Source organism: Musca autumnalis, unplaced genomic scaffold (genome assembly GCF_047663935.1).
Source record: "Musca autumnalis isolate F117 unplaced genomic scaffold, ASM4766393v1 scaffold_4, whole genome shotgun sequence".
Lineage (NCBI taxonomy): Eukaryota > Metazoa > Arthropoda > Insecta > Diptera > Muscidae > Musca > Musca autumnalis.
Genome location: NW_027411977.1, coordinates 71,646,236 through 71,671,571, shown reverse-complemented (window position 1 = coordinate 71,671,571; position 25,336 = coordinate 71,646,236). Strand labels below are relative to the sequence as shown.

Genomic DNA, 25,336 nt, shown 5'->3' with positions numbered 1-25,336 from the left:
TTCACATTTTCTCCGTTCTCTTTTTGGTCATGTCTGATTTAGGGTCTTTTCCAAATGGTGCCCCGTTTTGGACATCGAACTTGCAGACAAAAATGTGGATTAAACTTATTTTACATTTAGCATGTTTTCATTATTTAAGTTGTCAATTCCATACAATATCTGTCAAATTTATGACGTAAACTCCCAAGACACCTGTTTTAAGTGTAAGTGTAAAATTCGTTTTAGGATTAAAATTCAAAAATGTTGTCGGGGAGGTACTTGAAGGAATGGACCGACATAATCCACTAGTCATTTCTGTGGGTCATCGTATAACTTTTGGCCAGTATGCCAGGAAGCATGAACTTGTTTGCGAAAAACATAACATCGCTGTAAACTGGACCATAACGAACAGCATCGATATATATTACCAAAGGATCTTCGAACTGACCCTAAACTGCACTTAGACACAAATATTGAACTTTTGCGAGGGATGTACCATTATATAACATATAATTGCTCTACAAACATCCCATCCGGGATAAGGGAGACTTCTCTCATATCAGTGAGTGCACCCCGATTCATATTAGCTCAATGATATTGGACCTACTGTTTATCGCCGAGTCCGAATGGAGTGTATTAAGACACTACTTTGTAGAGAAGTTTTACATGGCTGAAATACTCAGGAAATGTCACCAACATTACTGAGGGGTATTTTGACACAGTTAAAAATTTTGATGTTGACTGGCTGACCTTCAGCATGCAAGGCGTGTGTACATACCATTGCACCACGGTGGCACCCATAAGGAGACAAAATATTAGTATATCCACAGTTTGGACCAAATTAGTTGCACCCTTCAAGAGATATCGTGTATACCATTTTAGTGAAACTTTTTTAAATATTTGTGGACTGGCATTGTCGATATTGGACTTGAAACTAAATTTGGACAAAATATTAGGAGATCCAAAGTTTGAACCAAATTACCTGTCCCGTTCAGGAGTGCATACCATTTTAGTGACATTTTTGAGTACTTGGAAGAAGTGCCGTAAGTTGTGGACCAACTGAAACTAAGTTTGGACAAAAAAAAATTTAAACTAAATTTGGACAAAATATGACGAAGCCCAAATTTTGGAGAAAAAAATCGGTTGATCAGTTCGAGAGTTATCGTGCTCTACAACCACTACATATGGTGTCATAGTTGTTTTTTTTTACACCCTTCGGGCTGTTTTCTCAAGAAGTATGGACTTGCCCCTGAAAAAACATTTACCGGCGTAATATAGGCAGCGAATGCAAGTTGTTTCAACAAAAATTCGAAAGTTATTCGAACTTATCCGAAATTTTGTGTGGGAGGTTCCCGAAGGAGTGGACAAATATAGTCCTGATCTATGTCAGAAACAGCGCTACATGAGGTAGTAAGTTATATAGAGAAGAATATGGATAACTCGGATCACACATTGGCCGCTTTTCTAGACATAGAGGGAGCGTTCAATAATGTGAAGCTTGAATCCATTCATTCTTCTCTAGAGCTTCTGAGTGTCCCCTCTATCCTAAGCAACTGGATTGATAGAATGCTGGAAAGCAGACTGATCAATTCCAGTATTGGAGAGAGTTCCGTAAGGAAGTCAGTCATTAGGGACACCCCACAAGGTGGGGTCTTATCTCCACTGCTGTGGCTTCTAGTGGTGAATGGGATACTCAAAGAGTTTGATAGACTAGGGACTAAAGTTGTAGCATACACTGACGACGTTGTCCTTCTAATCAGTGGACAATTCTTGTCGACGCTGTCGGAACTGATGCAGGGTGCGCTGGTTAAGCTCTCTCGCTGGGCTCACCACAATGGTCTTGGGGTGAACCCTGCGAAGACTGAGCTGGTACTATTCACCAGAAAAAGAAATATTGCCGAATTTGTGCCGCCAACGCTGGATGGAGTGCGGTTGGATCTCTCTACGGAGGCGAAATACCTGGGAGTGATCCTGGACCATGGAATAGGAACACGGAGGAGCCCACCAAGAGGGGTTTAATCGCGCTTTATTCCTGCAAGAACTCCATAGGCAAGAGCAGGGGCCTCAGACCACATGTAATACATTGGCTGTATAGGACAGTGGTCAGTCCCATTCTGACCTATGGTTGTCTCGTTTGGTGGCATGCTCTAGGCAATAATTCCAATCTGTCCAAATTAGCTACTGTGCAAAGAGCTGCGTCAGTACTCGTTACTGGAGCAGCAAGAAGCACCCCTCAGGCCGCATTGAATGCCATACTGAAAGTCCAACTTATGGACATTCTTGTACAGTATCGAGCTTTACGATCTGCCGTGAGGCTTAAAGAGCTAAATCGGTGGCGTGGTTCACATCTTGGACATGCTAGTGTTCTACAGCGGATATGTCGCCAGATTGGACTAAGAGCCAGGGGAGATGAGACTGACTACATCTCATCAAGCCTGGACTTTGACACAGCTGAAGTATTAATCCCCGACAGGAGTGAGTGGACACGAGGCAGACCACTTCCCGACAGTCTGTCGATCTTCACCGATGGGTCCAAGATGGAAGAAAGCACGGGATCTGGTGTGTTTTGTGTAGAACTAGACATCAGGAACTCATATAAGCTTAATGACAATTGTAGTGTTTTTCAGGCAGAAGTTTTTGCGGTTTTGAAAGCCTTGGAAATAATAGTGGGAATGACGGACCTTATAGATAAGGCAGTCACTGTTTATGTGGACAGTCAGACTGGCCTAAAAGCGTTAACGTCATACAGTATTAAATCCAGGATTGTTCAAAGATGCAGGTCTCTCTTAAAAACATGTAACATAGTTGTTAGGTTTTGTTGGGTTCCAGGGCATTGCAATGTTGAGGGAAACGAGGTAGTTGATGAATTGGCTAGAAGAGGATCTCAATCCTCGGACCTCACGGTAGAGGATAGTGTCAAGCCACCTCTCTGCTTCTTCCTCGACAAACTCAGTAAGCTCCACGCAGAGAAAACCGTTAAAGTTTGGCAAGATGTGCCTGGTTGCAAGGTATCTAAGTCAATCTGGCCGGTTATCTCATGGCGTAGAACTTCGTCCCTCCTCTCGCTGTGCAAATCAGAAATCAGAACCGCTGTGGGGGTAATAACCGGTCACTGCGGAATAAGATCCATGACTTGCAAGTGGGATGGCAATAACATTGAGTACTGTAGGTTATGTGAGGATGAGGAGGAAACAGAGACAATCGAGCACCTTCTATGTAGATGTTCTAGACTGATGGTCAAAAGACATCGACTATTTGGTGAACATGTGATTGAATATCTTTCCTACTTCGCCTCTATTGACCCTACAGTGTTGGTGGTATACTGCAAGAGCCTTAAGATGCTCTGGGGCAGGCCAGCACAGACCTAAAACCATTAGTAATTAAATCGTAGTTAGCTACTAAACCATCTTCCCTCTTTAAATAACCTGACTTCTCCAATACAGTCACTAATTATTCTAATTATTCTTACTCTTCTCTCTTGTCATACCAACTTCCGCTTCCCTATCTGTCCAACCTTTCCAACCTAATCATCTTCCTCCCACACAGCGCATCACATCAACAGACATATATCATCACCCACAGTCACACAGCACCACATAGCTCTATCCACAACAGGCACCACATCACTTGTCTTCCACACCACCAATATCTTCACACACACTATCATCATCTAAATAGCCACACATCATCATCTACAGATATATAACATATCTCTTTGCACAGTCATCACCTGAATGCACAAATCACCATATAGCCATCAGTTACACATCATCACCATCTACAACCCAATCAACACCAACGCACATAACCCTATCCATCATCTACAATCAAATAGCCCAAATCACACATCAATACAACATCTTTCACCTCTATAACACACACAATTCAATAGTTTGGATGAACACAATGGACCTCAAGGTCTCCGAGTGGAGTAGCTGCCAACATGGCAGTTGCGCATCCTGAACCTAACCTAACCTATGTCTGGTAAACATATTAGGATGTGTAAAGTATGGACCAAATCACTCACTCCCTTCAAGAGTTATCATGTCCACAGTTTGTCCGAACCTTTTTGTACTTTTGTGGGAGAGGTACATGAAGGAGTGGAGCGATGTGGCTTATATTCCAACTTAAACTAAATTTGGACAAAATATTACGAAGGCCAAATTTTGTATCGGGGCCACCGTGGTGCAATGGTTAGCTCGTCCGCCTTGCACTCAGAAGGTCTGCGGTTCGAATCCCAGGCCAAGCAACATCAAATTTTCAACGGTGGCAAAATTCCCCCTCAGCCATGAAAAACTTCTCTACAAGTGGTGTCGTAAGACACGCCGTTCGGACTCGGCAATAAAAAGTAGGTCCCATATCATTGAGCCAATATGAATCGGCGTGTACTCATTGATATGAGGGAAGTCTCCCTTGTCCCTTCGGGGATGTTGTGGGAACATATGTATGTAAATTGTGCACCGAATCGGCAGATCCGTGCGAGAGTTATCATGCGCTCCAACCACTACACATGGTGCCATAGGGGTTTTTAAACCTTTCTGACTATTTTCTTAGGAGGTACACTCGAAGTATGGTTCTCTGGAGTCGAGCTCATCGAGCTCGAGATAGATCTTTATTGTATACACTAGTGCTGAAGGATTGCAAGTTCACCACCCCCGTACGAGAGATCCAAGCGTAGTACGTTGTAACACCGAAAACTGCTGTTGTTGTTCGGCTTCGTTTTCTGAATCACTGCAATCATTACACTACTTCGACTAATAAAATTCACATTCTCTTGCCACGAAGGTCTTCGCAGTTAAGCTACTGGAATGTTACTTCGTCAGGAACATGAAGAGCAATACCCGGTTTCATATTCCCTCAAAAGGACAGGCCTAAAAAATTCATGGAATGTACCCATTTACGGTAACTGTTGAATCTCACCGTCACCCCAAAAACATTGACGGGGGTTACTCTCAATCCCGTCACGTAACTGAAAAATCCGGACAGGCACTGCGGGACATACCGCTCCCAAAATAAAACATATTATTCTGACCGTAAATTCTCCGTGAGTTTTTTCAGTCCCTTCTTTAAGTTGAAGAGACGATAATACAAAACTCATGGGGAATTGTGGAATTTGTTCTCATCAGTCGTTAGAGCTTTTGTTCAATTCTGAAATTCCATTCCAGAAATTGAACCATTCCAACGCAGTGCATTATTTCCATAAGGCGAATTTTTATCGTATCAAGTGAATCGTTATCCTGAAGACTGAGGCTATAAAAAATGTCAGTTAAAAATTATTGCATTTACTCTTGAAATTCTTGTACCTATTCTTAGTTACTGTCTGAAAAAGCAAACATTAAACCACTTTTATTGTAAAATGTTCCCTTTAATTCCATGAAGACACGACGACACTTTCAGAAATTACATACAAACAACAAAAAATTTTATTTTTAAGAAATATTCACAAAGTTTGCTCGTTCAATGTTTAGTAAAGCTGGGAAACTATGTCTTTGCCACTTTGTTTTTTTTTTCTATCTTTTGCTAAAGTTGTCAAAACGCAAAAATACAAAAAAAAAACAGCTATCAATATTGAGCCAGCCAAAACGCTATTCCACTACCACAACCACACCATAAAAGCACAAAGAAGAAGAAATTTCAATTTAAATTTGTTTAGAAGATGATTTAAAAATTTGTTTAGAAGATGATTTAAAAATTGAAACCAAAGCAACAAAAAATTATATGATTAAAATTGAAATAATTGCATATATTCAGGCGCAATAGAGTGTGCGGTGGCATTGCCGTTGACAGTCATTGTCTGCTGTGGGTTTATACACCAACAGAAAAAAATAAATTTAGTGTACACAGGGAAAAAAATCCTGATAAAAGTTAAAAATGTGAGCGGTTAAAAATGTGTGAAACTACAATGTACGCGATCAAAAGTTCACATTTTCACATTTTCAGGTTTTTTTTTGGGTTTCCACGGTTTTGCTTGAAAACCGCAAGACATATCGAAATGGTATTAAAGAAAATGTTGTAGCTGTGAAAATTCTCTACAAGTTTGCCATTTATTTACTCCTTATAAACTAATGTCATCCACGGTGCGCCTTAACTAACTTTAAAGAGGAAAGAACCTCTCGGAACAATTCAGTACCAAAAGAGGTTTCACACAAGGAAACAGCCTTTCAGCTGATCTTTTCAACATCCTGCTGGAATAGGTTATTCGAGAGGCAAACGTCAAAAGAAGTGGCACAATCTACACCAATAGTCACATGTTACTGGCTTATGCTGATGACATTGACATCGTGAGACGATCAGTAAAGGAAGTAACTGAAACCTTTAAGAAGGTCGAAGGAGAATCAGCAAAAGAGGGTCTGGCGGTAAACGGTGAAAAGACAAGGTTGATGGTGTCGACGCGAAATGCGTCCATAGAACTCGGACCAACATTGGAAGTTGGTTCCTATAATTTTGAGGTGGTAAAAGACTTTGTCTACCTCGGCACCACCATAAACACAACAAACAACATCAGTTGTGAAATAAAAAGAAGAATTCTATTGGCCAACAGATGCTATTGTGGTTAAGTAAGCATAGCCACATCTCGTCAAACAAAAATAACGCTTTACAAAACACTTATACTAACAGTGCTAATGTATGGTTCCGAAGCCTGGGTACTTGCGCAAGCAGGTAAGGCAGTGCTGGGTGTGTTTGAAAGAAAAATTCTTCGAAAGATTTACGGACCAATCTGCGTTGACGGTGAATATCGACGTCGTATGAACCACTAGCTGTATCTACTATACAACGACATCAGTATAGATAAACGTATCGATATGCAACGATTGCGTTGACTAGGCCATGTCATAAGAATGAACGATTATGAACCCGCTAAAAAGGCGTATAAATACGTGCCACATGGGATACTGGCAGGCCAAGGAGCAAACAAGTGGAAAAAGATATGAAACACGTGGTATTCCAAAAAGCGAACGTTGGACCCCTTATTCCAGATCATGAAGATCCCTGGAGGTGCCTATCGACCATATGCTTATGTACTGGATGAATCTTTGTCTCCCTATGTAGATAGTCCACTGAAGACATGGAAAAAGGTGGTAAGATCTGTCAAATAGGAGTTCAGCCTTTTACAGATGACATTTGGGTAGGTACCTTACGCCTAGATCTTAGTACAATCATCCACATAAGTTCCAACTGCTCAATGTTAAAAACTTTTAATAAGACGAGCGCCATCAATACTGTCCAATCGCAGGACTTGCTCTGCTTGAGTCCTCGACTAATATGTGTGGAGATAGCGTGTAGAGCTGTTGTCGTGCTCTGCTGCTTACGGAACCCTTACTGATGATCAGCACCTGGATAGCTATTTCTGACTTTGCGGAGGACCAAAGCCTCAAGGGTTTTTGCTACGGGCGATAAAAGTGAAATCGATCTGTACGATTCACCTTTGGTGGCATCCTTACTGTCTTCAGTAGCGGACCACCCAGACTTCGGTAACGATGTGGGTGGCTAGCGACGGATTGAGAATTTAAATGAGGTATTCCTGATGACATTTGCGAAATCATCCATTGTAAATTATGGTGGTTCATCCTCGACAGGAAGAGATCTAGTAGGACGTATTACTCTTCTCTTCGCCCAGTCATCGCCGTGGTGCTAAACAAACTGTCGATTGACATAGCTTGCACACTTCTTCGATCAGTCAGCGTAACGTCTCCAAACGTGACAGATGTCCTATCCTAATCCTTTCCTGCCTTCGAGTTTGTCTTAACCACTGCCCACAATTCACTTATTCCGGCACTATGGTGTTTCGATTTCTTGTTCCTGAATTCCAAATACGACAGGCGTCCATACATATAATTGATTATTCCACCTTGGCCGGAGGGTGGTCTACTCGATGTCCTCAAACAGCGTGGAGTGTTTGACAGCACCAAAGACTTTTAAAACGTCGCGCGCAACCAACACTGTCATGTCGCACAGTTTTTTCTGAGTCCTTGACTAACATCTGTGGAAATGGCGTGCAGCATTATTGTAGTGATGTGCTGCTTATGGGACCTATGCCGATGATCGACAACTGGATAGCTATTTTTGACGTTGAGGAGCAATAAAGCCTCAAGAGTAATACGGGCAACAAAAGCGAAACTGGTCTGTATGATTTACCTTTGCTGGCATCCTTGCCTGGCTTCAGTTGCGAGACAACCCTGCCCATTTTTTGATTGATAACTTTAGTGGGATAGTTGACTCGGCTCATACAACTGTTCCATGATTGCCATGGAGATTCCATCTGTGCCAAACACTTTGGATGATGCTGCAACTCTTCAAATGATTTAGCCAATTGTTCCGCTTATGTTCTCCGACCGACATGTTAACTTCCAGTGTCAGCTTCGGGGACTGTAGGTTCACTGAGGTTGGCACGACAAAGCTCAGGACGCCCATTTGTTGGTCTCTTCGCCTCTGCTGGGAAATTTGGTCTGACTTCGGGTATTCGTCCAGCAGCTATATTTTGAGCGGCTGCAGCAGTAGTATAGTCTCGGAACGTCCTTTCTGTTAACCGAACATCAGAAGTGAATTCTCTGAAACTAGGCCAATTATATTTTACATGATTGATGAAAGTGCGGGTTGCCATGTGACGTAATATGTCAAACCAGGTGCCACGATGGTTACGTCTGGCGAACTGTGACACTCTCCGCTAATACTAGTAGGGGCGTCCTTATTGACCGTGCAGACTATAGAGCTTTATAAATCTCCCCTTTGGTCGTTTCCGAGTACAGAATGCCTCACCTCATGATGAGCATTAAAGGTCCCCCAAAACTAGAGGGTAATGACATTGCAAAAGCGGGCTAATGCTGGGCCTACAACCTGGAGTACAGGTATTTATCGGAGGGATGTATACGTTAAGCAAATCTACCTCGGAAGATCCACATCTGACTGCTCCTCCAAACATTCCATGTACGGGTCATTAGAGCCAGGCTCAAGCGAGATAGATCGGTATTGAACAGTCTGGTGCAATAGGAAAGCAAATCCCCCACCTCCACTTCTAGTGAGATACTTCCTCAGTACGTTCTTAACATCACAACCCTGAAAGTTGCAGTTGTTGTTGAGTTTTGGTTTCCTGCACCGCCGCGACCGCGATATTCTTCCGGCTCAACAAATCCAGGGATTTCAGGGATTAGAAAGGCAACGGCAGAAGTTAAGTGCCCGGACAGCGGGGAGTCTGGCTTTACGCAGATATCAAATATTTTTTCGATTTCTACACGATGTCTTCTTTTACAAAGAAAACATTTTTTTCTAATTTTCAACACATATCAAAGGATAATGGTTTAATCATCATCCGAAATTTGTCTGAATTTCAATATATTTAAATAATTTAGTTCTTGCCTTTTTTTGTCTCCTGCAGAGATATTTCACCTACATTCCAGAAGTGTTTTCTTGAAAAATGAATATAAGAAAACTTATTTAGAGAACAAATGATTCAGTTTTGAGGAAAAACAAAAAAAGAAAACACAGACGTGCAAAGGTGTCGCAAAGATTATTTGGCAGCATAAAATGAAAACAAGCTGCCTATTATTAAATAATGAATTTAAATTAAATTTAAAAGATTGGCTATGACAACAATAACAAATTCGCTAGGATTGTTCTTTGTGATTCATAGAAAACATAAGATTGTGAAAAAGCAAAGAGAGAGAGAAATTTATAAAATGGAAAAATCTTAGTAGCATAACAAAAATATTTGGGTATGATAGCGTTAGCCACCATAGGTTATTATTTTCTATGTTCGTGGGAAATATATATCACATATGCAAAACACAATAATTTTTGCAGCACTCCCTTTATAAAACACTGTTACTTCAGTTTATAATGAGGCTCGGAAGTATGGCGAAAATAGCTAAATTGTGCCCCCCTCAACTTATGGTTGTACTAAAGCAGGTGCCTCAATGAATTTATCGGCCATAGTCCACCTTAGAAGTGGATCTATTAATTTTGCGAGTCATTCCTTTGATATTTTCTCATGCCAACCAACCATATTAGTTTATTACCGTAAAATTTTTTTATCTCAGGAAAAAATTATGTCGTAGCTATCAGATTCACACTGACTACCTTTAAATAAATATCAAAAGAATTCTCGATCAGCCCTTAAACTGCACTTAAGCAAAAATGTTGAACATTTGTGAGGAAGGTAATCGAAAGTGTAGTCCGATATAGAACGACCTTCTTTGCGCGGGGCAATGTTTGGAAAAAAAGTAAAAAGGTACATATAAGTCGGCTTTGCCGACAGAGATATACCCTCAGCCTGCGTGAATTGAAACACTTTTTTCCAAAGTACTAATGTATTCAGGGGATTTCAGAATTTTGGTCGTATGAACTTGCTGACAAAAATATGGAGTTGGATTAAAGTTCAAAAGTGCTGCGGGGGAGGTAACGACATAGTCTATTTTGGAAGTGGTTCTTATTTTGGGAGTCATTCCTCCTCTCGGTAGATATCGCGTTTGGAGCATTATATTAGGAAATGCCGGCTAGGGACTTGAGGACCTTGTTTTGCGGTAGTTTGTGGTCGGAATTCTGCTACCGTCGACCACGACATTCAATTCTCTTTCAAACTGCGGTGTCCATGTGGTGAACAGAGTGGCTGTTGATTTTGTTGCGGAAATCTGCATATTCCTCGAATGGGAAAAGGTGGTATGATCGGTTAAATAGTTGTTCAGCCTCTCACAGATGTCATCACGATAGGTGCCCGACGCCAGGATCGTGCAATCATCCGCATATCCAACGTTTCAGACTTGGCCGGAGGATTGTCTGCTCGATGTCCTCGAACAGCGTGAAGTGCTTGACAGTATCAAAGGCTTTTGATAAGTCAAGCGCCACCGTCACTGTTCTATCACACCCCCGCTCCTGGTTGAGTCCTCGACAAATATGTGTGGAGATGGCGTGCAGCGCTGTTGTCGTGCTGTGCTGCTTACGGAATCCATGCTCATGATCGGCAACTTAATAGCTATTTCTAATGCTGGGTAGGACGGACTAAAGCCTCAAGGGTCTTCGCTACAGGTGACAAAAGCGAAATCAGCCTGTACGATTCACCTTTGCTGGCATCCTTGCCTGGCTTCAGTAGCGGGACCACCCTGCCAATTTTCCAGACAATAAGGGTGGCTGGCGACAGGTTGAGAACTTTAGTGAGATACTCCGCACCCGGCTCATCCAGCTGTTTCAACATTACCATGGAAATTCCGTCAGGGCCCAACGCTTAGGATGATTTAGCGTTCCTGATGACATTGGCAATATCATCCATTGTAAACTGTGGTTGTTCATCCTCGGCAGGATGAGATCTAATGCGACATAACACTCTTCTCTTCGCCCTGTCACTCTCGGGATGCTCGACAAACAGTCGATTGAAGTAACTTGCGCACCTCTTCGAGCCAGTCAACGTAACGTAGCCAAACGTGACTGAGGTCCTGTCATCCCTCCTTCGGGGGTTCGAGAGTGACTTAACCTTTGTCCACAATTTACTTATACCGGCTCCAATGTTGCAACTCTTCAGATGATTTAACCATTTGTTCCGCTTATATTCGCCGACCAGCCTGTTATCTTCCAGTGTCAGCTTCCTGACTCTGAGGTCGTCGGGGTTGGTTCGACGAAGCGCATCACGCTCATTTGCTAATACCGTCGCCTCTGCTGGGAAATTTGGTCTTACTTCGGGTATTCGACCAGCAGGTATATGGCGAGCGGCTGCAGAATTGATGATGTCTCGGAACGCCCTTTCCACTACCCGAACATCAGAAGGATTGGGCAGTTCTCTGAAGAGGTGATTGGTGAACTCTCTGAAACTCGGCCAATCAGCTTTCCCATGATTGACGAATGTGCGGCGTTCAGAGGTGATGAAATCGGGTGGTCTGCTGATAGAGACAATTATGGGGAGATGGTCTGATACAAGGGAAATGACGGGTTGGCAGGTGACGTCATTTGTCAGACCAGGTGACACGATGGTTCTACCTGGCGAACTGTGGCTCGCTCCTCTAATTCTGGTAGAGGCGTCCTCATTGACCGAGCAACACGTAGAGCTATCAATCTGCTCAGCCAGCCAGCCATCTCATGATGCGCATTAAAGTCCCCCAGAACCAGACGATTGTGACCTTCCATAAGCGGGCTTATGTCAGGCTTATAATCTGAGATACAGCTATTTCCCGGCGGGATGTATACGTTCAGCAAATCTATCTCGGCAGTTCGACACCTGACTGCTAGCCCCCTGACTGCTAGCCCCATTAGAGGCAGGCTCAAGCGAGATAGGTCTGTATTGAACAAACTGGTGCAAAAGGAAAGCTAATCCCGCACCTCCACATCTGGTGCGATCCTTCCTTATTACGTTGTAACCATCACAACGTACTGAGCTGTGGTCGTTCAGCATGGTTTCCTGCAGCGCCGCGACCTTGATCTTCTTCCGATTCATAAAGTCCACTATTTCATCGATCTTACCTCGGAGCCCATTGCAATTAAATTGCAAAAAGGATGCATCATCTGGGATTGGAACAACAACGGCTGGTGTTAAATGCTGCGCGTGCGGCTGCTGTTGGGGGACTGCGGGAGAGTTTCGTAATCCGACGACGAAGGAGTTTCGTAATCTGACGACGACTGACTGGGGGCTGTGTTCGCGCAGCATGCAGCAACATAATCCCTATCATAGTCCCTCGCGTGGGCAAGTCTAGAGCATCCTCTTAAATGCACCCACTCCTGACATCTATTGCATCTCACCGAAGATTGGATATGGGTGAAGATGCGGATGTGACAAACCGAGCACATGTGCAGTGCTATTCGGAACCCGTGATGCTACTCCGCAACTGAAGAGCTAGCATACCCCGATGCTGGAGAGGAATAGCGGCTCAAGTAACTTTGCTACTGGCAAAAGTAGGATCGCTCGGCCTGTGTATACGGCTTCAGTAACGGGACTACCCTGTCCATTTTCCAGGCTTCGGAAACTATTAGGGTAGCTAACGATAGTTGAGAACATTTTTCAAATACTCTGCTCTTGGCTCATCCTGTTTTAGCATCACCATTGAAATTCCTTCAGGTCCCAGCGCTTTGGATGATTTTTAGCCTCGGATAAAATCTACGCCATCACCCATCTTAAACAGGGGTAAACTTCTCCTAAGATGGAAGAGATCACAAATACGAAAAACTCTTCTCGGTCATAGTCGTATTCACAACAGCAGTCTATTTGAAGATGAAGAACAAGGAAGATGGTCTATAGGTGCCCGAAAAAGTCATGGCCCATATCACCGGTCAAATAAAAAGAAAGTTTTGTTTGCATATCCGACTTTTTCTACTGTCCGTAGGAGAAATTCTTAAACCCCCAACCAAGGGAAGGCTACTAAAGGAAATCTAATAATTTAAAATAAAGTTTTGTTCGCGTAGCCGACCTTTGTAACGAAAAAAAAAATTCCGAAAATGTCAAGACCGTTATCTCGAGAATTGTGGAATTCCCCACATAAAACTTTATACTGTTGTTATCAGTATGACAGGGTTTACCTGTGGAATCTGTTAAAATATAGTATAATTCATTTCTGACATAGTCAAGACCCATATCTTGGGAAGTGTAAACTTCCCCGAGGAAGCTATATTTCATTTTGATCGGAATTACAACGACTACCTGGTGTAAAAATGGCTGACTTCCGAAACGTCAGTTGCTTTGTATTCGTGCATGAAACTAGGGGTTCTTAAATCGAGTTCCTCACTACTGCAATTGCATTAAATGACTCCAGTGTGGAACTCGATCTAAGAACCCCTAGTTTCATGCAAAGCAATTGACGTTTCGGAAGTCAGCCAATGTCTACCCCACCCAAAGCTGGCACTCAGAAACAACATAATGATGATAAAGTAAAACGTTTCCGAATAAGTCAACACCCAAATCTCGGGAAGAGTGGGATTCCGGTCATAAAACTATATATCGTCGTTAACGTGATAACAAGGACTACCTGTGGTAAACGTTTCCGAATAAGTCAACCCCCAAATCTCGGGAAGAGTGGGATTCCGGTCATAAAACTATATATCGTCGTTAACGTGATAAAAAGGACTACCTGTGGTACAAATTTCAGTCCGACCATAGATGTGCACCTAAATTGCACTTGTTGCATAATTTCTAAGGGCTAACTGCGCTAATTTTCTTCCGTAGTTGTTAAAATCCATCATGAGCTCTTTTTTTCCTGGAGTAGAAAAACGAGTTTGTTATTAAGAAATCTTCTTCCATACTCGAATGTCTACCTAAATACCGGCAATACCCAGGAAAGCCAAGCATAAAGGAACACAAAATAGAGACAACAACAATTGTATTGGAATATAGGAAGCTTGCCGGCATATCGACCTACCTAAAATTTAACAAAAAAGCATGCCATACAAGAAGCAGCAGCAAGCAGCGAAACAAGTTCCGGTAAAATTACAAACAAAAAGAAACAAGAAACAAAACAAAACGACAAAACATTGTAAGCGAATGGGGAGGAAATGACAAAACAGAAAAACAGCCCTATTTTTATTCATGATAGGTACGTAGTTTCTGCTCTTGTTGTTGGATTTTGGTGCTTTGTTTCTGTCTACGGCGCGGCAACGGTGAACGGTGGCTGTGACGTTTTGGTTTGAAAACAAACAAAAACAAAATGTAAATTATTTAACAAATCTGTTGTAAACAAATGTGGGCGAGAACTATAAACTGTTGGTCCGAACGCCAACCTGCTTGTGGTGCAGATTGTAAAAACAACTATCAATTTGGGGTTTCACTAAGCAAATACATAATACGTCGTACATGATTAATATTATTTTAGAAATAAATTTGAAAACACTTGAATTTCTAATACAAAGCAAAACAAAAACTACGACTCTCTTGAACTGGAAACTTACACGGTTATGATAATTGATTCTTTGGCATTTTTGCACAATAAAAAACGTATAAAACGTAATAACATAGCAACAGGCAGGACGTGCTTCGAGCCATCACCACAGATGTGTGTTCATCGTCAACCAAATGACACACTACTTGGTAGCACACCCCATAGATAGAAAGAGTGCACAAAGAGGCATTGCAAAAAATATAGAAATGCAACGAGACACGAGTCACCGCTGTTGTTCACTCAAACCAATGAAATGTGCCCCAGTGTCAGACCATGGCACCTATTGCTTTTGCTTGTATTGCAATTTGATGTCGATACGGAGGGGCCACGGGAAATCGCAATGATCCACTAACATGAATTTATCATCATCAACGTACCTAGCCAGCACACAAACGAAATGCCCGCCGATTATATTGCCCTTATTCCCTATTGCCACTTACCTTAAATGAACAAGATGTATTCGATGATCTTACGATAGAATTCACAAAATTCTATTGTTTCTGCTTCTTATTTGAATTGTTTTTTGTTATTGACGTTATCATATTCGGCGGTTGTGGTAAACATTTTCTCTTCAAAAGTTTTGATTTTGCCACTTGATGAAACATTCACTATAAATAAAGAAAAAAATCTTGCGAATTCACAGCACTTGTTTTTATACATTCACCACGAAATACACACAGCCACGGCAAGGCCCATAGACTCCTCTTCTCCCGTGCAGCACTTACTATGGCCGTTTTTAATATCTATTTTTTCTTTTTTATTACGGCCTATCTAAGACCACAATAGGTTAGTAAAACTAATCTGTTTTGGATATTACTTTTTACACACACACGAACTCCTTTATTTAACTTTTTGCGAAATAAGAATAGAATTACATAGTGGTGTGGGTAAAAATTTAGTTGAAGACGACTTTCTGGAAACAACTTTAAAGCACTGGCGCCTCTTCCAATTGTTTTACCTTGAGAAGGATTTGGATATTTGTTCACCGAACCGCAGTTTGTTGGCTCTGCCTATGAATTCTAGTAGGATATTTAATATTTTTTTAACAAATAATGCACAGAACGTCGCGGAAATTTTTCAACTTTTTCTCTCTTTATTTTTATTTTTATCTATCATTTACACTATTGATTTTGACATTTTATTTTGTGCATTAAATTCGCCTATTGGAATAACGATACAAAAAGAAATTGAGGTAAGTGCTGCCAATAAGAAAACATAGGTGGCTGGGTAATGTCAAGTATACAAAAAGAACAATGGTGCCAATTTTTAGAAATTAACCAGCAGTATATTGGTCTGTTCCAGAACTGCATGAATCTACTAATGGGCCAAATACATACGGTCCGTTGTGCGACGCGTTGCGCGTTTAAAACAGCAACCAAATAAAAAATGTGCCAATTTGTTCTTGAAGTTTTCATGTGGTTGTTGTAACGCGACGCTCAAAGCGCCGTATGTGCCGGGGCCTTAAAGTTGACATTAGGCAAATATTTGTTCCGAATTTGTTGTTCCATATTTACCCACACAAGTGCCAATTTAATACAAGTCAGTAGTCACACGCAGAAAGTTAGCGGTAAAGCAAAATTACAGCCTTTTTCACTATAGACCTGTTCGATAACTTCGCAAGTAAAAAGTATTTGCAAGTTCTTGCAACTACTTGCAAGTACTTCTCATTTCTCTTTTACTCAACAAGTTTGTTATCGAACAGAATTTTGTAAAAATTTGTACAAACTTTTGAGTTGTCGTACAGACCTTATGTCGAACGAAAATGAATACGAAAAAAAAACAACTAATTGTTTTAAAGCAAGCATAAGCTGTGTTCCTTTACTTACCTGAGGTTACCATTTTTGCCATTTGTTACCATTTTTAGCCTGCAAAGCGTTTCTTAACCTCGAAAAGTGGCAAAACTGGAAGCAATTTTTAAGAGAGTGAGAGTGGAGAGATAGCGAAAATGGCGTTCTCTTCTACCACAGGCTACCAGCAAAATTTCTGCAGGTAAAAAATGGCAGAACTGATTTTTCGACTTTTGTTTGACGATTATTTCACAATGAAAAAGAAAATGGACGAAAAACGGAAGAAAAAGTCGAACGCTGACAAAACTTAGTTAAAAAACTGTGAAATAAAAGACGAAAATCGATTTTTTTATGTTTCTTTCTGAGATTGCTGCCAGATCTACCATTTTCCGTTCCTCTACTTTTCTGGTAAAAATGTTCATGAGAGAGCAATTTTGACACTTTTCTCTTTTACCACCCTTACCATTAAAAAAGTAAAGGAACAAAGCTATAAACTCACAGCCTGTTTCACTATGTCGAACGAAAATGAAAACGAAATAACAACTAAACTCGTGCATGATTTTTAAATTTTGTAGTTGTTTTTAAGGGGTTTTTAAGGAAATAAAAACAGTCCATATCTACCCACGCAGGCAATGTGGAGACGTAATTTTATTACATTTTTGCTGGTGTGGACGCACAAAGTAAATGGCGTAAGGAAAATCCCGAATATTGCACATATTAGCGACTATATAATGATGAAAAATTTCGTGTCATATGACATTTACATATAATGTAAACTACCCCAAAGCAAACACAAAGTCAATAATGCCATGAAAACCAAAGTTTACGTGTTTTTCGTTCGCCATACTTTTCTTTCGATATAGTCAGACAGGCCCTTAATATTGCCAATATTGAAAATCAAAGTTTAGGTGTTTTTCGTTCGCAAACATTTTCTTTCGACATACTGAAAAAGGCCCTTAAGGCCTGCGTACATAAGCTGCTCTGCCTGATTGCCTTGCTTTTCTGCTTCATTTTTGACATAATAAAAATAAAAGAATAAAGAAGGCCGAGGGTTGCCCTTTTCTTTTTTATTCTTTTATCAGAAGTAATGGGTACTTTACACGATATGTTTTTTACATATGAGTTGTCACTTTGCATATACATTTTGTATGGGAGAAGTGACAACTCATATGTAAAAAACATATCGTGCAATGTACCCATAAGCAAGGTAAGCAGGCAAGGCTGCTTTTGTACGCAGGCCTTTAAGACCTAAACACCTCCAACGTTTGAGTAAAGTTTTGTGTCATTTCTGGTAGCCTGTGTTTAGACACACACAATTTCTCGGGAAAGTAAATTGAGATTTTTGGGAGAGAGCGGAGAGGAATGAGCTCCTCAATACTTTTTCCTACCCCCTAAAAACTGAATTTACTTTCCCGAGAAATTTGGGTGTGTAAACACGGACATAGATGAATAAAATACAAAGTGCTGCCAAGTTTCAATTTCTTTATTCTTCTAACAGAAATGAAACAAAACTTTACTTAAACGTTAGATTTGTTTTCAGCTTTAGTTTTGGATGAGAGCGGGGAGAAAGAGTATAGAGGGGCCCTTTCCTCTCAGTTGAAATAGAATAACAGAAATTTTTGAATTTTTTTTACCCAAACGTTGGTGTGTTTACGGCTTTATACCCCGGTTACACTTAATCGGATTAACCCTGTGGGTTTGGATTTCAAATGTCATACTCCGGTTACACTTAACCGGATTAACCCAGTGGGTTTGGATTTCAAATGTCAATTCCATTCCATTAACCCGGCAAAAAACTCTAGTGTAACCGTACTATCAATTACATAGCGTCAAATAAATCCTCTCGAAGTGGGTTAACTAGGCAAAAAACTCTAGTGTAAACCTTCTATTAAATGTAAATAAGACTTTAAGTTTCAATGTAAATTAGGCTTCAGATATTACATTAGTCCCGGTCCACACTAGCGTGAATTTCATTAAAAAATTTCATGAAATTAGGTGTTCTTAAATCGAATTCCCCACTACAGCAATTTTATAATTTTACTTTACTATGGAGGTCGATCTAGAGACGCATAATTTCATGCTATTTTTTCAATGAAATCACTCTAGTGTGGACCGGGACTTAGGGGCCAAATACATACGGTCTATAGTCCGTTGTTACGTTATAGTACGGTTAGGCCATGCTTACTGCTAAACCTAAATAACGACGGGACGTACACAAATATTTCACCAACCTACCAAAACAACGCTCTCTGAGCGTCCGTATTACCCAAATCACATTTAAAACACAAAATCCGCGACCGAAACTTACTTAAATGTTTTCATTCGTAAAACAAATAATTTTTCGTTGCAATGAATTGTATTTCATGTTTTGTTGGGCTTTTGTTTTTAAAATAAAAAACACAAACTTTTTCAGCTTACATAAAGTATACGCTCGACGTATTTCGGTAGTTCTCATATGAATACATGTGTTCTACAAACACGCCCTGGGTATACGTCCGTATATAGGAATGGGCCTTAACCTTCTTTAGGCCGTGTTTATATTATAGCCTTTTGCAGGGTTAACCTTCTTTATGAGGATTTGTTTGACGTATATTTAATGGAATTGACATTTAAAACCCAGTGGGTTTGTTAAATCCGCTTATATATAAACGTACTATTAACAGGGTGTTTTTGTAAAAATGCTTGCCTGTCACACGAACCGTTCGAACTAAAACGTATACATTCAAAATTTGGTTCTTGTAAAAATTTACGAACCATTCGTTTTTATCTAAAAGCTTTCGTCTATTTCATAAAAGCTTTTATATTTCAGGGTTTCCATGATACTTATTTTGTGAATTTGGCATAGGCATCTGCACGTAAAATTTGCTACTTGATGGTTACCCCGATAAACAGATGACAAACAAAAAATAAGAAAAAAATGTAATCAAATTTGTCCAAAAATAATTGTGATAATATAAAGAAACGGATGTACATATACGCGTGTGGTTCTATGAAAATAAATAAAATTGAATTCCCTTCCAGTTTGCGCGTGTTTTGTGCCATTTGTTACCCAAATTATTTAATTTTCATTCAAAACGATGGGTATTTTCCATTCGTTTATTTTTGACGTATTCGTTCGTCTGATTTTGTTACGAAAACCAAAAAAATTACGAAAATAAAAAGCTTTCATTTGTTTGTCACACGAATACAAACGTCAACCGCTATGAAAACCAAATTGTGTCTTCGTTCATGAAATCGACGAACGAATGGGCAAAAACATTTTACAAAAACACGCTATAAGCCCATGGTAGAATCATTACAAGGTAGGGCATAGCAAACAGCTGATTACAATTTTTTTCTATTGGTTTGCTTATTCTTTCAAATCAGTATACACAAAATGTGTATGTATTTGTATGGTTTTGAAAAATATGACAAAATATTTTATACATATTAAAATTCAGTCGAAATGAAAATTGTTATTACAACATTTATTATTTATATTTATTACAACATTGTAATAAAACAAACTTTTGAACATATACAGAAGCTGACTCTGTAAAGAAAACTTACAGCGTGTTTTTGTAAAAAGTTTTTGCCCATTCGTTCGTCGATTTCATGAACGAAGACACAATTTGGTTTTCATAGCGGTTGACGTTTGTATTCGTGCGACAAACAAATGAAAGCTTTTTATTTTCGTATTTTTTTTTGGTTTTCGTAACAAAATCAGACGAACGAATACGTCAAAAATAAACGAATGGAAAAGACCCATCGTTTTGAATTAAAATTAAATAATTTGAGTAATAAATGCCACAAAACACACGAAAACTGGAAGGGACTGCAATTTTATTTATTTCCATAGAAGCACACGCGTATATGTACATCCGTTTCTTCGTATTATCACAATTATTTTTGGACAAATTTGATTACATTTTTTTCTTATTTTTTGTTTGTCATCTGTTTATCGGGGTTGCCATCAAGTAACACATTTTACGTGCAGATGCCTATGCAAAATTCACAAAATAATTATCATGGAAACCCTGAAATATAAAAGCTTTTATGAAATAGACGAAAGCTTTCAGATAAAAACGAATGGTTCGTAAAATTTTACAAGAACCAAATTTTGAACGTATTCGTTTTAGTACGAACGGTTCGTGTGACAGGCAAGCATTTTTACAAAAACACCCTGTTAGCCTCCCATTCATTCTTCTCGTTTTTCGTTAATGATCCAAAATATCAAATAAGTCGATGGTCAGACTAGCAAGGTTTCTTGAAACCATTTTCGTTAAAGTTTCTTTTCAAGTTTCGTTAGTGTCCCCACACGTTAACGTGAAATTTCAGATTTTTGCATGTCCTCTTTATTTCGCCATTCGCCTTTGTTCTGTTTCTCATACCAATAAAAACAAAAACAAACATAAATAAACTAAAAAACAACACAAAAGAATTAGAATTAATAATTAAATTAATATTAACAGTTACATTTTCACTATTTCATTAATTAAATGTTTTTATTAAATCTTTTTATGCTTGTTTTGTTGTTAACGTTTGCTTGAGAAAATAAAAATGAAAGAAAATGGAAGAAAAAATCTTGCAACGAATAACAAGAAGAGGCAACACAACAAACACAGAAAACCATGTACATGGGTTTCACTACTTCATACCCCTCGCCTATAAACGTGACGTCGCCATGTTGAAATCGTGCTAGTCTGACCATCGAGTAAACAGTACAACCTGTTGCATATTCAGTTATGGTAATTCTGACAGAATAAGCAAATACACCCAGGCCTTGTTTTTCACAATTTGTTCGAACCTGACCTACCTTCCAAATTATTGTACCATGTTTAAGCCTTTTCCTAATTAATTGCGTGTTGCGTGTGCGTTCCAAAAAACAAAATACATGTATTTCAAATTGACAACAAAAACAAATACATGTATTTTGTTTTTTTGAACGCACACGCAACACGAAATTAATTAGGTAAAGCCTTTATGAGGATGTATTTGAAATATAATGCTTGGTTTACATTTACGAAATCCACTCGATTTCAACTGTCAATTCCTTTTCGTATACGTCAAATGAAAACTCGTCTGAAATCCATTCGATTTCATTTGACGTTTAAGCAATGGAATTAACAGTTGAAATCGAATGGATTTCGTAAATGTAAACCTAGCATAAGTCCCGGACCACACTAAGAGTAATTTCAGTGAGATTTTGACATGAAAGTAAAATAAAATGTAAAATAAAACGGTATGTTTGTTTCATACGAATATTGCAACAAAGCAAAATTTCAGAACACATGAAAACGTGTACACTAGTTTCTTGAAATTATGCATTTTTCCCAAAAAATGCAAAGTTTCATGTCAAAATTACAGCGAAATTACTCTAGTGTGGCCCGGGACTAAGCAATGGAATTGACATTCCCAACAAAAAGTTTACATCCGCGGATGCAGTTGAATCACTACAAGTGTACAGTACAAGTGCCGTTGGAGTACATCTTTTTCTATGAATTCACTTATGAATTTTACACGGGAGCGCGCAGCTAGGATGCACTCCATTTTGCTTCCACAGCACACAGCTAGAATGCACTCCATTTTCGATCCAAATCACAGCTTTTGATGTAGTGTTTTGGATTGAATCTTCGGATTGAATTTTTAGTCAGTCTAAAGATGCAATAAAAATGCAAGCCATTGCGAAATATCCCAGAATAAATAAAATGGATTTGTTATTTGTGTAAAACAATAATACAAAGAACTTTATTATATAAACACAATTGAAAAAAGTTTCCATTAAATTCAATCACATTTGAGTTTACTTTCTCTGTTCTCCAATTAATCCAAGCGCATCTGATTTTGCTTCATCATCCTAAAGGTTTTTTATACTTGACTTCCCATCACTAGTTCAGCTTTCGACATGAACTCCAACTGGACTCCACTCCATTAAAAAATTCCGCCTCGTGAATTACGGCAAAAATGTTCGCAACTTAAGTTTTTATTTCTTTATTTTATAACAAATTCTTAGAAATGTATGCACTCTCTCTTATTTTTAGAATAAATGATTTCGCCAGCCAAAGATGTCAATATTAGGTGTGTACGATAACTTTCCCAGCAAAATTTACTCAGTCAATTCCAGCAACCTCTCTCAGTGAATTTTACTCTCTCAAGCAAGAAATATTGCAGAAAGTTATCGAACAACAATTTGTAAAAACTTGCAAGGAATCAATTGTTTTGAAAAAGAAGAAGAAGAAAAGTTTTTGCATCAATTTGATGTTCTTGTTTTCCATGATTTTTTTTATATTTTTCAGCTTTTGATGTTTAATTTTTTGATATTTCAGTATTTATTTTTGTTTTCGCCAAACAAGAATAAACAAGTAAGAAAAGCGTTAAGTTCGGTCGGGCCGAACTTTTTATACCCTCCACCACAAATTTCAGCCATTTCGGTGGATTAATGTGGCCACAACCTTCAAAATACCGAAATTCGGAAGGTACCGTTCTATGGGGGCTATATGATGGCGTGGACCTATACCTACAAATTTCTGGGGGAAAGTTTTATACGCCTAAAAAAGACTAAATACCAAATTTCAGCCATCTCGGCGTGATAATGAGGCTAAAACATTCAAAATATCGAAAATCGGGAGATACTGTATTATGGGGGCTATATCAACACGTGGGCCTATATAAACATTTTATGGCAGAAATGTTTCTTAGCCTCTGGAAACACAAAATACAAAGTTACAACCGATTATTTGGTCAAATGGGTCAAATAGATTCAAAATATATTAAAATGACGCGTACTTTATAAGGGGCCTTATATGGGGGCTATACCAAAACGTGGACCTATATAACCCATCTTTGGAAGGAATGTTTTTTGACCTCTGAAGACACAAAATACCAAATTACAACCAATTCTGTGGTCAAATGGGTCTAATACATTCAAAATATATTAAAATGACGCGTACTTTATATGGGCCCTTATAGGGGGGCTATACCAAAACGTGGACCTATATAACCCAACTTTGGTATGAATATTTTTTGGCCTCTGGAGACACAAAGTACCAAATTACAATCAATTCGGTGGTCAAATGGGCCAAATATCTTAAAAATTCCTTAAAACGACGACGCGTCACGCGTCATTTTGTATGGGGGCTATACGAAAGCGTGGACCTACATAGCCCGTTTTCAATACCAAAAGTCCTACGTAAATATAACATATTTTCCCAAAATTTCATCAACCTACGTCAATCCGTTCGGACGCTAGAGTGATTTCCACAGACGGACAGACGGACAGACGGACGGACATGGCTATATCGATGTAGAATTGCACGCTGGTCAAGAATATATATACTTTGTGGGGTCTACAATGATTATTTCGAGTAGTTACAAACGTAGTGACAAACTTAATATACCCCCATCCTATGGTGGAGGGTATAAAAATAAAACAAAACAAATGTTTTCAAACCAGCTGATCAGACTTGCAAATTTTTGCGGGACAAATTTTCCCAGCAAAAATTTGCAAGTTCTTAGTCACAAAACTCTCCAAAAATCTCTCCAAACTCGCTCTCTTTTGCTGGATAATTTTGTTATCGAACAGCATTCAGCAATAATTTGTACGAATTTGTACAAATTATTGGGTTATCGTACACACCTATTATAAGATAGGAAAAGTCAATTGTGAAAAATTAACTGTAGAGGGGGTTAACCTCTGTTGCTACGACATCATAGCAACATTCTGTTAAATGAAAACTGTTACTCATTGGAATATTGACAAGAAAAACATTAAAACTCAAGTTTGACGGCATTCGCTTTTGATTTTTTCATTGAATGAACAATAAAAAAGAAAAGAAATAAATTTCAGCCACAAAACACGGCGTTAATGTTTTCTGCCGCGAGAAATGGGAATCAAAAACGATTGACATTGCTGTTATCAATTCCAGTGAGTTGTGTAGCCATCTGCAACCAAAATGTGGAACTATTAGCATATGTTTTTGGAAAATGCATTTGTTCGGGTCTTTATTGCTATACGTCTTTGCGCCAGCGGTATGTAGGGATCAACCAACTGTTTTTGTTTTTTTTATTATGTAGGGATCTCCAAAGCAACTGCTTATAAATTGTATCCAACGGAGTGCATTTTTCATAACTCCGTGTGGACTGCATCGAAGGATGTTGTGAAATCATAACTCCACACTCCACATGCACAACTTCCAAAATTTTTTGGTGGGTTTGAAACCCAGTGGGTTTGTTAAATCCGGTTAGATAAACGTGCTATAATATAACCGGATTTAATAAACCCACTCGGTTTAAAATGTCAATTATTTTGCGTATACGTAAAATAAATCCTCATTAATGCTAAGTTTACATTTACGAAATCCACTCGATTTCAACTGTCACTTCCATAGCTCAAACGTCAAATGAAATCTCGTCTGGATTTCATTTGACGTTTAACCTATGGATTTGACAGTTGAAAACGAGTGGATTTCGTAAATGTAAACCAAGCATAAGAAGGTTAACCCTGAGAAAGGCTATAATATCCCGGTTACACTTAACCGGATTAACCCAGAGGGGTTGGATTTCAAATGTCAATTCCATAGCGCAAACGTCAAATAAATCCTTTCGAAGTGGGTTATCCCGGCAAAAACTCTAGTGTAATGCTAAGTTTACATTTACGAAATCCACTCGATTTCAACTGTCAAATCCATAGCTCAAACGTCAAATGAAATCTCATCTGGATTTCATTTGACGTTTAACCTATGGATTTGA

General features: G+C 39.2%; 1 protein-coding gene across 2 annotated transcripts in view; it reads right to left on the bottom strand.

Annotated features, from left to right (window-relative positions):
• Positions 1-15,972, bottom strand: part of Mrtf (Myocardin-related transcription factor) — a 347,118-nt gene extending 331,146 nt beyond the window's left edge. Inside the window, exons 1-2 of one of the 2 annotated variants that reach the window (XM_073984937.1) lie at positions 15,781-15,972; positions 15,263-15,430 (exon numbers count right to left, since the gene is read on the bottom strand). The gene's annotated coding sequence lies outside the window, so the exon portion shown is untranslated. Of the gene's footprint in view, positions 1-15,262 lie in introns of both variants that reach the window. The other variant, XM_073984936.1, reaches the window with a different exon arrangement.
• Between the last annotated feature and the right edge of the window lie 9,364 nt (positions 15,973-25,336).